The sequence below is a fragment of the Mesoplodon bidens genome (genome assembly GCF_964165515.1).
Source record: "Mesoplodon bidens genome assembly, chromosome: 9".
Lineage (NCBI taxonomy): Eukaryota > Metazoa > Chordata > Mammalia > Artiodactyla > Ziphiidae > Mesoplodon > Mesoplodon bidens.
This window is the reverse complement of record NC_138166.1, coordinates 67,262,481-67,276,363: the sequence shown is the minus strand read 5'-3', so window position 1 is coordinate 67,276,363 and position 13,883 is coordinate 67,262,481. Positions and strand designations below refer to the sequence as shown.

At 36.3% G+C, this 13,883-nt stretch overlaps 1 long non-coding RNA gene across 1 annotated transcript in view; it reads right to left on the bottom strand.

Annotated features, from left to right (window-relative positions):
- Positions 1–13,580, bottom strand: part of LOC308622873 — a 32,248-nt gene extending 18,668 nt beyond the window's left edge. Inside the window, exon 1 of the long non-coding RNA XR_014016697.1 lies at positions 13,505–13,580. This is a non-coding gene — a long non-coding RNA (uncharacterized lncRNA). The remainder of the gene's footprint in view (positions 1–13,504) is intronic.
- Between the last annotated feature and the right edge of the window lie 303 nt (positions 13,581–13,883).

Below are 13,883 nucleotides of genomic sequence, written 5' to 3'. Positions count from 1 at the left end.
ATTTTTTTATGAGGCCATTTTAACCAGTCATCAACTCCCCCATTATCCTCTAATTCCTGCATTCAGACAGCAGAATTTTCCATTTTTGCCAAGAGTTCTCTTGCCCCATGGCATTTCTGATAATTCATCACCCAGAACTAATTACTTAAAAATCCTTCATACATTTTCCATTTGCTAAGTTCCACCTTAAAGTTTGCATTACCAGAGAATTATTTTTGTTTCTCTTCCCCTCTCTGCACAAAGCCTTCCTGGCCCCTCTCCCCTCCATTTATTCCCGAGATCTTTAATGTTGAGAGGTTAAGTTTAGCCCCCGTTTTCCTCCACAGACATGCATGTCCCAACTCATGCCAAAGCTCAGCAAAGCAAAAGGGTTTCTAATGAACAGGACTGTTCTGAATTTTATGGCATTTTATTAAGCAAGAATTTTGATTCCTCTCCCGAAACACAAGTATTTCTTCCTAAAATGTAACATACTCCCCCGAAAGGGAGTTCAGTGAATTAGGATTTCTGTCCTCTTCCGCCACTATAATAGAGCCCAGTAATGCTCAAAATGTGGTTCCTGGCCTAGTGTCAGCATCACCCGTGACCATGATAAAAATTCAGATTCTTGGGCCCTAATCCAAACCTACTGAATCAGAAATTCTAGGAGTTTCCCCATTGATTCTGATGCCTGAAAAAGTTAACAAGCAATGAAAATAATCTGCAGCCACACAGAAAAATTGTAACATGTATGGACTCAAAATACACTTCTATGTGACTGGGTCATATTAAGAATGGCAGCATAGGGTTGGGAACGGAGGTGGAGAGGTGGGGAGGCACCGGTACATTCAAAGTCGAGTTCTGGTCATGCTGCCCTGAACTTGCCTCATCCCCTGCTTCACTCTTTAATAGCCCTCTTGAGCCTGTTTGTCCTACTCCACTTTCTTCTTCCTCCATCACACAGTTCACTTTAACTCATTGCTGGATGCCTACATACCTGACCTGGATTCAAATCTACCTGAAACTTTTTCTGTGCTTTCCACAGGCAGGGCTCACCTCACTCCCAGGTGAGACTGACCAACTGCTCCAGTTCTCTATGTATCATTTTCCTAGTTTCCCACTTCTATAGCCTTAAACCACCTGGTAACAATTTTTATGGTGTCTCACTGAATGCCTGAGGTCATCAGCAATTCTCTCCACCCTGTCTGGATTGGAACACCAACATCTTCTGGCACTGAATAACCTGCTGCATCTCTGAGCTATTTCTAGCCCTACAGTAGCCAATCTTTGTTAGATCTTGCTGAGTTTTGCTCTGTGCATGCACAGGCCAGCCTTTGGCCAAATGCCTTAAGGTAAACCCCTGCCCCGCCCCCACACCAGACCTCTGATGCCTTCCTCTGCTCAGCAGCCTTTCCTCATGTACTCTGTTCCAGTCACCTCGGAAGCTTCAAACTTTGATCTGTACCACCTCAGCTTAGCAACGTTGTTCTCTTCTTAGTCTCTACCTCCACACTGTCCTGTCAGAGTTCCCCCAGGGAGAAAGGCAACACCAACATGAGGCTTAAACTGTATGTCTCACTTCTCTTGAGGATTCATCATCCTTTGCTGTCTGTTGTCAAATGCCCAGTATGGGAACATAGTCAAGTGCCAGTTAACCCATCAAGGCTGAAAGAGAAGTTCTGAGTCTTGTTTTAGTTTTATTTTTTTTCAAGCTGTCATCTTTCATGTCTGTCTTTCATTTTGACTATATTTAGCAATCCATAACTTTCTAATTTGCTAATTGTAAATGTTTTGGAATTTTTTTGTAGGCTAGACTCCCTAAGAAGAAGAGCCTGAGCTAGAAACTTGGTGAAAGTGATGTATGGAGGGAGGGCTCTCAGGAGAAGAGGCACGAGGGAAGCAGGATGCAGAAGGAGAGCAAGTCAGGAAAGGTGTGGTTTTGCCCAGAGCACTGCCTTTCGCCTGACCCCACAGGAAGCTCTGGAACACGAACTAAAGCAGAGTCTTCTCCACCGTGAGGCAAGCGGGCCAGTTTTATGTACCCTCATTTCAATCGTTGTTGACTAATGGCTGTCCTGGGCAGTGCTGGTGGGTGCTTTTGGGGTGGGAATGTGTAACTTCCCAGACAGGTTTACTCCTATTTAGCTGAGGGAAATCCTCTGATAAAGGGGGTAACTTCGGGCCTTTAGCAGTGAACATTAGTCCTGCTGGTGAAGAGAATGTGAGCAGACAAAGAAAAAAAGAAAGAAGAGAAGAGGAACGAGAAGAGGAAAGAAAAAGGGAAGGGAAGGAAAAAAAAGAAGAAAAGAAAAAATGCATCCACTAAATTCTTGTAAACCAAATAAATAATTTGGGGGATACAGTGAGTATAAATAGATTCTACATAAAAACAGCATTAGGACTTAGCGTTAGCTACTTTTCAAAAGAAACCTTTTCAGGGCTTCCCTGGTGGCACAGTAGTTAAGAATCTGCCTGCCAATGCAGGGGACACGGGTCCGAGCCCTGGTCCTGGAAGATCCCACATGCTGCAGAGCAACTAAGCCTGTGCGCCACAGCTACTGAGCCTGCGCTCTAGAGCCCGCAAGCCACAGCTACTGAGCCTGCATGCCACAACTACTGAAGCCCGTGCGCCTAGAGCCCATGCTCTGCAACAAGAGAAGCCACCACAATGAAAAGCCCACACACCACAATGAAGACCCAATGCAGCCATAAATAAATAAATAAATAAATTTATATTTTTAAAAAACCCCCAATACTTTATTTGAATGTCTAAAATAATATTTAATGTCAGTTTATTAAATATTAGAGAAAATTTTATATTTCTACTTAAACTGAAAATGTTTTGCTTTTAATAATATCCAATTCTGAGGTGAAAATCAGAAAAAAACTAACATTGATTCCTTAAAATTAGGAATTCAGATTTTTACAAGGATAACAGACTAATCAATGTTTTTTTTATATGAAAACATGTATTCCCTTTGTTAAAAAAAAAAAAAAAAAAAGACATGATCTCCAGAGAATTCCTAAAGTCATTGTTTGTCTTTCTACAAGCGGTATATAAATTCCTTCCTGTTGGGTTTGCCATTATGATTAGCATCATTGTTGGCAATATTTGCCATCATCTGCTTACTTTTTTCTCATGTATTTAGAATGCTTATGAGTGAAAGTCTTCTTTTTAAATATAATTTGTTAAAGAATATTTTGAAAAATCCCAAAGTCAAATTTTCATACTTAACACCACAATTATTGAAAATATTTATTCAAAATATGTTTATTCTAGCTGATGTTTACTATTTATTGAGCATTCACCAGGTTGCATGCAATGCCTTTGCTGTATTTTTTCCCTTTCCCCAAAGAAATGGAAGTCATTTAATTCAACTTTAGCCAGCAAAGAATTCTTACCAAAGATGTATGAATTTATGCACACTTATGATCTTCTGAGGATGATCTATAACACCTGTTTTCAACTAAATTGAAGGAAATACCCTGTATAATGCATGTTCTGTCAGAAAAGAAATATGGGGAATGAATGCTAACATTTCATGAGGCTGCTACATCACTTCATATTGAAAGGTAGGTCAATCAATCAATCTTTGAAAAAATTACTGGTACTCATTTTATGTGAAATACTTCACTACATGTTTAAAGGGAAATATAATATGGAAACCTACTTCTCAAAGTTTTTGCATTATAATTGGTGGCATCCTAGCATGATAGGAGCCAAAAAAGAACAAAAAGAAATGCTTCCCCGGATACCTGTGGTACTGTCAGACAGTGAAACTAATGAGACTTTGAGTAAAAGAAAGAATGCCTGAAAAGGAAAAGGGGGTGCCTTTCCTTATAGTCTTAGGATATAGGTAGAGGGATGCTTCACAGAGGTAAAAAGACATCAATCTATTAAATGATGAGAGAAAAAAAGCTGTAAAATAAGTTTCACAAATTAAGTAAATCTTCACACACCTACAACCTTGAAAATATAACTTCAGGAGTTTTCAGAGCAGAATGTTGCAAACCTTCTAAGAGGATTCATAGTGTTAGCCCTGTAGCCTGAGACTTACATTGAAAGGCTTCTGTGAACATTAATCCACTTCCCAATGAGTAGTCTTGACAGATTCAAGAATAAAAATCAAGGATTGGTCAATTGTCATTCCCACTCCTTCCCTGGCAATTAATTTGGCATTGTGCAGACCTATCCAGAGAGCTTAGCATGAAACACTGTGAAGAGTGCTTGAAATGGAAACGTTTGAAATGTCAAAGGACTTAAATGAAGTTGAGATAGCCTGGCCTCATTTTCCTGGTCAGTAAAGGCTTTTCAGACAGTAAAAACCTACATTTTAGCAGTGTATTCTACATAAATAAAAGAATCTTCACATAAGACATCTATTTTAATTAAAGTTGGAAAACGGAGTGCTTGAAAAACAAAACTATCTCTTTTCTCAGCTTTCTAGTCTGGAGGTACTTTCCTGAATTTAAAATCAGAAATGTTTAAGTGGTAACAGCAACACATTGGCAGACTTCTCCATCCTTCTGAAATACCAGAGTCATTAACATTTGATATGCTCTAGTATTTTTAGTGCTCAATCCACCTTCTGAGTAGCCGGAGCGTCTTTCTAAGAATTCTGCCAGAAATCAAAAATGTCACCATTTGTAATCTGTATTATGTTTTAGGCAGCTAACAACTGAGAACTTGGTCTTCACCTGATGATTTGGAGTAGACTCTGTCAGGGGACCAATGACAAGTCAAGAGAATGAACTGGAACTGGGTATCCCACCTAAGAATCTGGGAAAGGAGAAAACAGAGATGGTGCTCAGTCAGCATCCTTATTAGAGAATATTAGTTAATACTACTAGCCTAGAAAAGCAAAATCAATGGACAAATCCAAAGGCAAGGAGAGGGCAGGAAAAATGCAGATATACCCGGACCCCAGATGTCTGAAATAGAAGGGCAGTGAGATGGTTGTGAAGCAAGGCTGACCCAGAAAAGCTACTGCCAAGTGTGACTGGAGTGGCCTGCTTACTGTTCTTTGCTGTTGAGACATGCAGCAAGTTTCAAATGGTCAGGCTGCCTCAAAGGTATGAAGTCAGGATATAGAGCTAATAGGCAAGTTGGAAATCTATGAAATTAGATAATGGAGTAAAGGCTTCAACTGTGATATATATATCCTAATGAGAAAAATTCACGTTTATTGTAGTGTCTGGTATAGGACTAGATTCCAGAGCATTTTGTCATTGTTAAAATCCTTGCTTGTCAAACTCTCTTCATTATATATTGACCTCATTTTGTTAAGAGTTAAGTTTTTAACTTAAAAATAAATAGAATTATTTAATATGCCCTACACTAAAGCCACTTTCCATGATCTTCCATAATATCCATTATCATAGCAGTCATATCTGCTATGATGTGACTGACCACTTGGATATGGTATCTATATTGCCATCTACTGGAAACTATTTCAAATTACATACGGAAACACCAGACCACAGAAAATGCTGCTATAAAAGAGTTCAGTTCTTTATACAGTGACATAATGGTGAAATTTCTGGTAGACAACATGGTAAAAATAAGCACTATGTGATAACTCTGCTTTCAGTTCTTAATGAATACAAACAGGTTGTGTGAATTTCTTCACTCAGTGTGCCTGACGTGATTTTGTACAATCAACACCTCATCACCTGATGGTTCTAAATGTTCTGTTTTTGACACACAGGGATGCTTCAAAGTTTTATTAATAAAGTAAAAGACTGGACTTCCCTGGTGGCGCAGTGGTTAAGAATCCGCCTGCCAATCCGCCAGCAGGTTCGATCCCTGGTCCAGAAGATCCCACATGCCGTGCAGCAGCTAAGCCCATGTGCCACAACTACTGAGCCTGCGCTCTAGAGCCCGTGAGCCACAACTACTGAGCCCGCGTGCTACAACTACTGAAGCCCGTGCACCTAGAGCCCGTACTCCACAACAAGAGAAGCCACTGCACTGAGAAGCTCACGCACCACAACGAAGAGTAGCCCCCGCTCGCCGAAACTAGAGAAAGCCTGTGCGCAGCAACGAAGACCCAACGCGGCCAAAAATAATAATAAATAAATTTTTTTTAAAAAGTAAAAGACAAGTTTGAATTTATTCCATAAGGAAAATTATGAATACTTCTTAAATTCATGTTTTATTCTAAACACTGGTATTCTGATGTTGTGTCTTCTCATTACTCTTTACATAATGTTTATACTCAAAGGAAATAGAAAGGAAATGCCTTTCCTTTGTACAATTTAAGATAAAAAACAGTATAATTTAAAAGTAAATTCAAAAAGCATAATTTAAGGTAAATAGCATAAATATTTGAAAAACATGTAAAATGTAATATTATGCATAAAAATGTAGACTTTAAAATTCATTTTGTTGTATTTTAATAAATTGGGCTCAGAAAGACATGGTGATTAAAATCACACCTATGTGATGGTAACATTTAGGATGAGAATACAAGCCTGGGAAAGAATATGATTTAATTTAATCTTAACCACACAGTGACTTTTTACAGGGTTCAATTTTCATTAAATTTTTTAAATAAGATCTTGAGGATCTGGAAACTACTTAAGCAAATCAAATTAAATATTTTTTGGTACCGATAATGTATGATATACAATTTTCTACAAAAGAAGTATGATTTCTTGTTATTATAAAAATATGCTGATTCCACATAAAATGTATCAAAATTTACTCCAGTATTAGACTTTGTTTTATATAATAAAGTACCATCATCAGAAAACTTAATATATTGGAACTGTTGCATTCTTCTTCATGGAAAATGACAAATGTTAAGAAAGCAAATTGCTCAATATCTACCATCTATCCATAACTGTAAATATTACAGAAGTGATTTGTATTCACAACAATGCTACATATGTCTCTGTCTTCTGATCTTTGAATTATGCTTCTTAAAATATATTGCATAAGTCTTGAAGAATTATATGATAGCAAAGATCCTTGAAAGTGTATCTGATTCCTCCTGTTGGCTTCAGCTGGAAATGCATGAAAGTCATACTAGATGGGTGAGTCTTATTATTCAACAACTACACAGTAGCAGAAACCACAAATTCTCTTCCAAATAAGTTCATTCTTAAATTCAAAGACCTTTTCTATCAAAACAGTCCTTAATATATGTGCTGCTGTAGGTTAAATTTATTTCCTCCGTGGAAATAGAGAATGACATGACATTGTATATTTAGGATATTATCAGTGAGTTCCCCAGAATGACATCTAATCACAAGAACCCTTGCTAAAAATCTCTTTCATGTCAAAATTAATGTTCAAATATTAATTATATGATTTTAATTATATGCTAGTCTCAGCTTTCTCTTTTAAGGAATAAATCTGGTTACTTAGCCACATAGATCCCATCTTGCATTACAAGATTGTTGTTCTGAAGCTTAAGGGAAGAGTTTCAGTATCCTGTTTTAGCTTCAACATTCTGAGGAACAAATTATGAGTTCTTCACCTGGATTTCAGTTATTGATTTTCCCTGGTATTTTGGATTCAATTCTTTCTACAGTGAGACAACAACAGACTCATTTTTCAGTAAATTCTTTGTGGGAGAGAAGTTCATAGAGGAGTTCTCTGAATCCACTTCTATTTAATGGATTTGTCAGATTCACTGACTCTTCACTGTTCCTTCTGGAAGATATTCTGATACACACAGTATGCTGATTACTCGTGGTTAGTAGGGTCTTCTAAATGTGCTTCTGTATTTCTGCCCACATTTGTCAGGTTGAAAGGCTTGTTTATATCATAAACTGCTGAAGTTTGAGGAACATAAAGGTTACTTTTTATTGTTTAATCAGAAGTGTTCCTAAGCATTTTTCTGTATCTGGGTTCACTGTCTTTGTTTCCTTACAAATACGGAGAATGGAAGCAATCTTGAGCAAATTCTTGTTATGCCTCACCTTTAAGTAGTAATATGATTGATTTATTCCTTTTATAATTTGGGGGTAAGCTGAAGAGCTAACATTACAAGCATGTGAACACGTGCATGGACACGTATGCTTTATTCTCTAGTGTCATCTGTTTTTTCTACTAACTTAAAAAAAAAAGTTGATACCACTTCTGTGTTCCTGACGTCCAAAGAACATAGTTTTAGAACATATACTTTCTCTTTCTAGTATTTTATTATCCTGCGTACATCTGTATGAACTTAAATAATATTTTTCCGAAACAACTAACATATGCAGCCTTTAGAAAGACAATTTGAAAAATTTTACACATAGATATATGAACTTGTAACAATTCCTTAAAACCTGTCTTTCCAATTTTTTCTTTATATCACCTCATTAAAACAGTGTTTAAAAGTATGATTCAAAACAGGTGACTCGCAATTTTCCTGAAAACTCAAAGCCCACATGATAGTTAAAAAGCTTTCTACCTTATCCATTTAATCATTTAAGTTCTACTCTTGAGAAACCCACTGTGTAATTTTATGTAGTATAAAGTTAACATTTTTGGTGAGATTCAGTGAAGCTATATTAACGGCAAGTCAAACTTCAGAATCAGAGGTACCTCATTTTCATCAAGCATTATGTGGATGATGGTCTTCTTTCTCCTTGTAAAATGTGTGTTACATTTTCATTAACCATAAAAATACATTAAAAACTCATAATTATGGCAGTAATGATGACTTTTAAATAGTGCTAAGAAGTTTAAAAGTATAAAACCTCTCAAGACTTAAATAATATGCAAAATAAATTATTATGCCACTTCACTTAGTGAATATTAAGTAAGCTTCTTTAGCTACTTGTGCCATCAGTTTATTTCACTCAGCTGAATAGTCTAATAATATTTTCATTAAATATTTATATGAACAATCAAACACTGTAAATGAAGAGCATATCCCTTGACATTCAAGATGGTTTCCAGGCAGATATAAGCAGTTTGTTATGTAGGTAGGGCTCATTTGCTATGGCTTAGAATGATGTTTTCCATTAGCTTTGAGTATCATTATGTCTGACCTAATTTCTAAATTTTATTTCTTCATTGAGAAAGTACTGACAATAGAAAATTAAGTGAATTTAAAAGTTGGGGTTATGTTTACTAATTCAGCCAAGGAAACTGATGAACACAGCTCATTTTTTTAAAGCATTGGAAAATATACTCTTTGGTGTTATATGTTTAATACCATCCTGTTCATCTCACTTAATTTATATTTCCATTAAGTAAAGGTGAATCTAATATTTGACTTCAGCTTTATATGTGATTTTTCAATTTATGAATGCATGATAGCATAGTGACTGAAATTTAATTGTCACATTTAATTTTAAATCCTACAAGGGTAGTCACATGCTAAGTCTGTACATTTCTCCTCCTGAAATATTTGTCTTACTTTCATGGCTACTATTTGAGATCACTGGAAGTTAATATCAAAATGATCCTGTATGTTATCTAGATTATAAATCTAGAAATTAGATTCATACCACAAATTTCAAATAAATACAAAACTTCTTGGGTTGCCACTTTAAATGCTTGGAAGAAGTTACAACTAAAACTTAAAAAGGTAAAAATTACTAGCTTCAACATCTTATGGAAAAACCTGAACAAACCTTTTGGCCAACCTGATACAAACAGGGATGTACAAAAAAAGTTTATTTTATTTGAAGCAAACTAAATATGACTTATTTGCATCTTTTGTGATTAATGGGAAATTTAATTTAGATTATTATAGGGCTAATCCATACGCAGCTCAGGGCCATGTGAAGGCACTGAACGTCCTTCACCTCAGTACTCTCTGTTTGCCGATATGGAACACCGTCCATAACTGCACAGCTTCTGTAGTCTGATTGTTCCACTATTTCTATGATATATTTGGGCACAGGGCATATATTTGATAAGGACAAAAACCCTGATGTCTAGCATCAAGCCTCTCAGTCACAGTAAATAGGCAATATCCTCCAACTTCTCCGGGATATTGCAAGGGCCTGACTTATTATCCCCACTTGTTCTGGAAACCATGGACCTTAGACCAAGCCCACTCTTCCCTATAATAATGTTTCCAATTCCCACCCCTTAGTCACTAGTTCATCATGTTCCATATATTTCTTGAGAACACAGCATAATGTCCTCCATCAATTTTGTCTTATAATAGTTCGAGTGACCACATAATTCGTCATCCAAACCAGAGCATTTTGGGGGTAAGAGGTATTAATAATCATGAGAAGGCAACAGATACAGCTCGCTGTCTCAGATTAGGCTCCCCAGAAGCAGACTCTGGTTTATATTAAAGTGATTTCTTAGGATGTATTCCCAGGAAAACCTGGTAGAGGAGTGGGGAAGTAGAACTGTGATGGGAAAGAGGCCTAGCGAGAATGCTGCATCAGTGAAGTCCCATGGGAGTGCACTTACCAGATAAAGTACAAGACATCCAGTTACAATGGATTTTAAATTAAACAATAATTAATTTTTTATGGTATCAGTATGTTCCAAACATTGCGTGGGACATACTTATACCAAAAAACAATTCCTTGCTGGCTGTCCTGTTTTTTATTTGCTAAATTTGGCAAACCTACCCAAGAGGTCTTTGGAGAGTGAAAGAATGTGGATCACACCTGGGAGGGCCAGGGGACAAGAAAGTTAGTATATTTAAACCTCCACATCCATCAGTCACTGGTGGAGCACAGCTCTGGATGAATATAAATTCCCAGGCAATTCCATCTTTCTGGGTACTCAGGCAAAGGAGATCATAGGAGTCTGAGGGCAGAATTTCCACAAAGAGACACAAGTGCTAGCTGTTGGCATAGAAGCCACACTGGGAGCTTCCATGTGCAAAGATGGGAAAAAAGAGACCTGAGGGGGTATGGGTAGAGCACTGACAGCATCATATTATCCCAGGAAAACTGAGATGTGTGGTCGTCCTGACAATAGCCAGTGGTCTATGCTTAGGGCTTGAAAGCGCTCCTGAGACTAAGAAGAAACACTTTTTTGGAATTGGATGGTAATGGGGTTCTTCCAGAACACTGGAAAAAATAGTATACCCTCCCAAACATCCACAATTTTACGTCTCAATGAATTACCATGCCATCAAAATTAACTGGGACATATACTCTCCATTTTGTAGACATTGCAAGTGAATTTATTCCCTAAAGATTATTTTAACTTAACAGAAATTAAAAGGTCATGAAATGAAGCTTCTTGCTTTATTTTCAGACAAATTTAGCCATTTATGATATATTATCATCCTGTAAGTAGGACTAAGATGCATGTTACTTAAACATTACCTGAAGATTAATTGGAGCTTCATGTGGTACAGAAGGCAATGGCTCCAATTAAGAGTGAAAAAACTCAGAGTATGAGACATAACTTGGAATAACCTTCCATTTCTTTTCAGGTTCTTCTGGTAATTCCATATCCTGAACTTAATGTATAGGCCTCCTAGGTAATTAGGTTGCTAATTATTATTGGAGTTTCCTCTGACCCTAAGGAATTGTACAGTTAAATTTATTCTAAAAGTTAACTACAGTTTTCTGACTCCTTGGGGGTGAGTCAAGAAGTAAGATAATGAAAATTTGCTTCCAGGTTCAGAAGAAGGCCTTCTCCTATAATATGTAATGCCTAATTATTCAACATAAAAACATCACTCTTTTACATAGATAATTTACAGTTTCTATCCTACCACTGAACTTGGCTATCAATTAGCTTGTTGAATCTGTTAGTGCATGCATGTAAATATGCATGTAGTGTATAATGGTACATGGAATAGTCAGTGGTAAGATAATTAGATTGATATCCTTGAGATATTGCCTAATAGAACTACCTAACCCATCAGGATGCATCTTTCTTTAGGAAATATGAAAAGTAACTTTCAGTCCAGAGGTCTAATTAGGATATATACTTTCTGGGGAGCCAGAATGTATAGATCCTCCTCTCTTCATAGCCATGAGACCACAGGTATGTTTGTCATTGCAGGATACTGAATGTTCTTACAGAGAAAAAGTATGTGATGAGTGGTTCCTTGAGGAGAAAAAAACAAACAAACAAACAAAAAAACCCTCTGCAACCCATGATTTATTTGATTATATCCACGTTTTTTAGCTTAGCCTGCAAGATCCATCTTGACCTGGCTCCTGCCTTTTCCTGCCCTCACTCTAGTGGTCCCTTTTTAAACACACACCATTACAGCATACCCAAAATTAACATTATATCTTCCCTTTGCTAAAACTGCTCCATCTCACTGGAATGTGCTCACTACATCCCTGTCTCACATCCCCTGGCTAACAGCTACTTATCCTTTAATACTCCATTCAGGAAACACACTTCAGGAAGTCTTCTCTGTTCTTTCCCAGACTTGGTTAGGCATTTCATCTATTCTCCCATAATGTATAGTGCATATACTATCTTCAAAACCTGATGCATTGGCATACTTTACCTATGTATGCATCCCTTTCCCTGGAGAGGAAAATTTTTGAGAAGATGAGATCCAACTTTCTTTGCATTCTCTAAATTTAGCAGAATATCCAGGACACATAGGAGGATTTCAATAATAGTTTATGGAATAGATGAATGAATTAATTAATCGCATACTCTGGCTTACTACTGAAGCTGAGAATAAATAACCATGAGCAGAGGATAAGAAAATGTCAAGCCTTCAGTTTAAATACAGCTCTATTTCATTCTAAGTTGATTCTTAAATAAGGCTATAATGCAGATAATTGTTAGCTGGTAGATTTACGGTATAAAGTATTAATACCATCGTTAAATTAAAACATGAAATTCATGTAGAGTTTTTTTATCGGTCTGCCATTAAAAAAGAGAATATTATAATATATACAAATTTTTACATCCTAATCATTTTTCATATTCATATATATTAAACATATGCATATACATATGAAAGCAAATGAATGATTATAGTAATATTACTATGAGAATAAAATAATCATTCATGTCTACTTGTCTACATCACCTTATGTCTTAAGAGTTAAGGAGACAGGATTAACTTCTTTAATTTAAGATTTAAAGGAGACAATTGATTAGCTCTGTTAAAATCAATTAACAATGATATTTAGAATGTCAGAGTAAATTCAAACACTCTGATCTTAAGTTTTTCAAATCCCAAGAGAAGAAAATTTCATTTAGTCTAATCAGAAAAAGTAGAGGTTGCCTAAGACCAATAAGCTTAGATCTGGATTCTAGGAATCAAGGACTGAGCCTATCATCAAAGCATTAGACTATTATTCTCTCTTACTATTTAATTAGAAACTGGTAATTGTCATTTTGCACATAAATTAAATTCTCTGAGGCACATTAGATGATACTCTAACATTTAAACAATGCTTTTCATCTTTAACATAATTTATAAACATGAATTAAGTAATCTTCCAAAGAGGCTATTTGAAAATTTTATCTCCCTTGAAAGCGATTATGGTTAAAATTTCCACTTAGTGGCACTGCATATAATTGTGCAACCATTACACTTCACAGCTAAACTAATCCATCATTTTTTCCCCCAGTTACCATGTACTCTGATACTAAATGAGATAAGAATTAGATACTTACATAGTAATTTTATCAGGAACCTGGACCAGTGGACAGTTTTATCCTTCATATCTAGTTCTTGTGCTTCTGGGGGAATTCCCAGTGATGCCGTTCTATTCCTTGAAAATAAAGTAGACAATGGTCTTTAATACCATTCTTTAACAGGAAAAAATGTTCACTGTTAACAATATCACATGGGTACCATATTATTAATGAAATGAAAGGAAGAACTGCGTTATATGTTATCTTTTCAGTTGCACTGGATGAACAGAGACACAGTCAGGCAAAATGCAAATAATGGGGATTTATTATGAGGGTATACTGGAAAATAGGAAAGAAGAAGAAACATTTTTGTGAGCATCACATTAAAAATTCCCCCAAAGAAAGATACAAGTGGCTT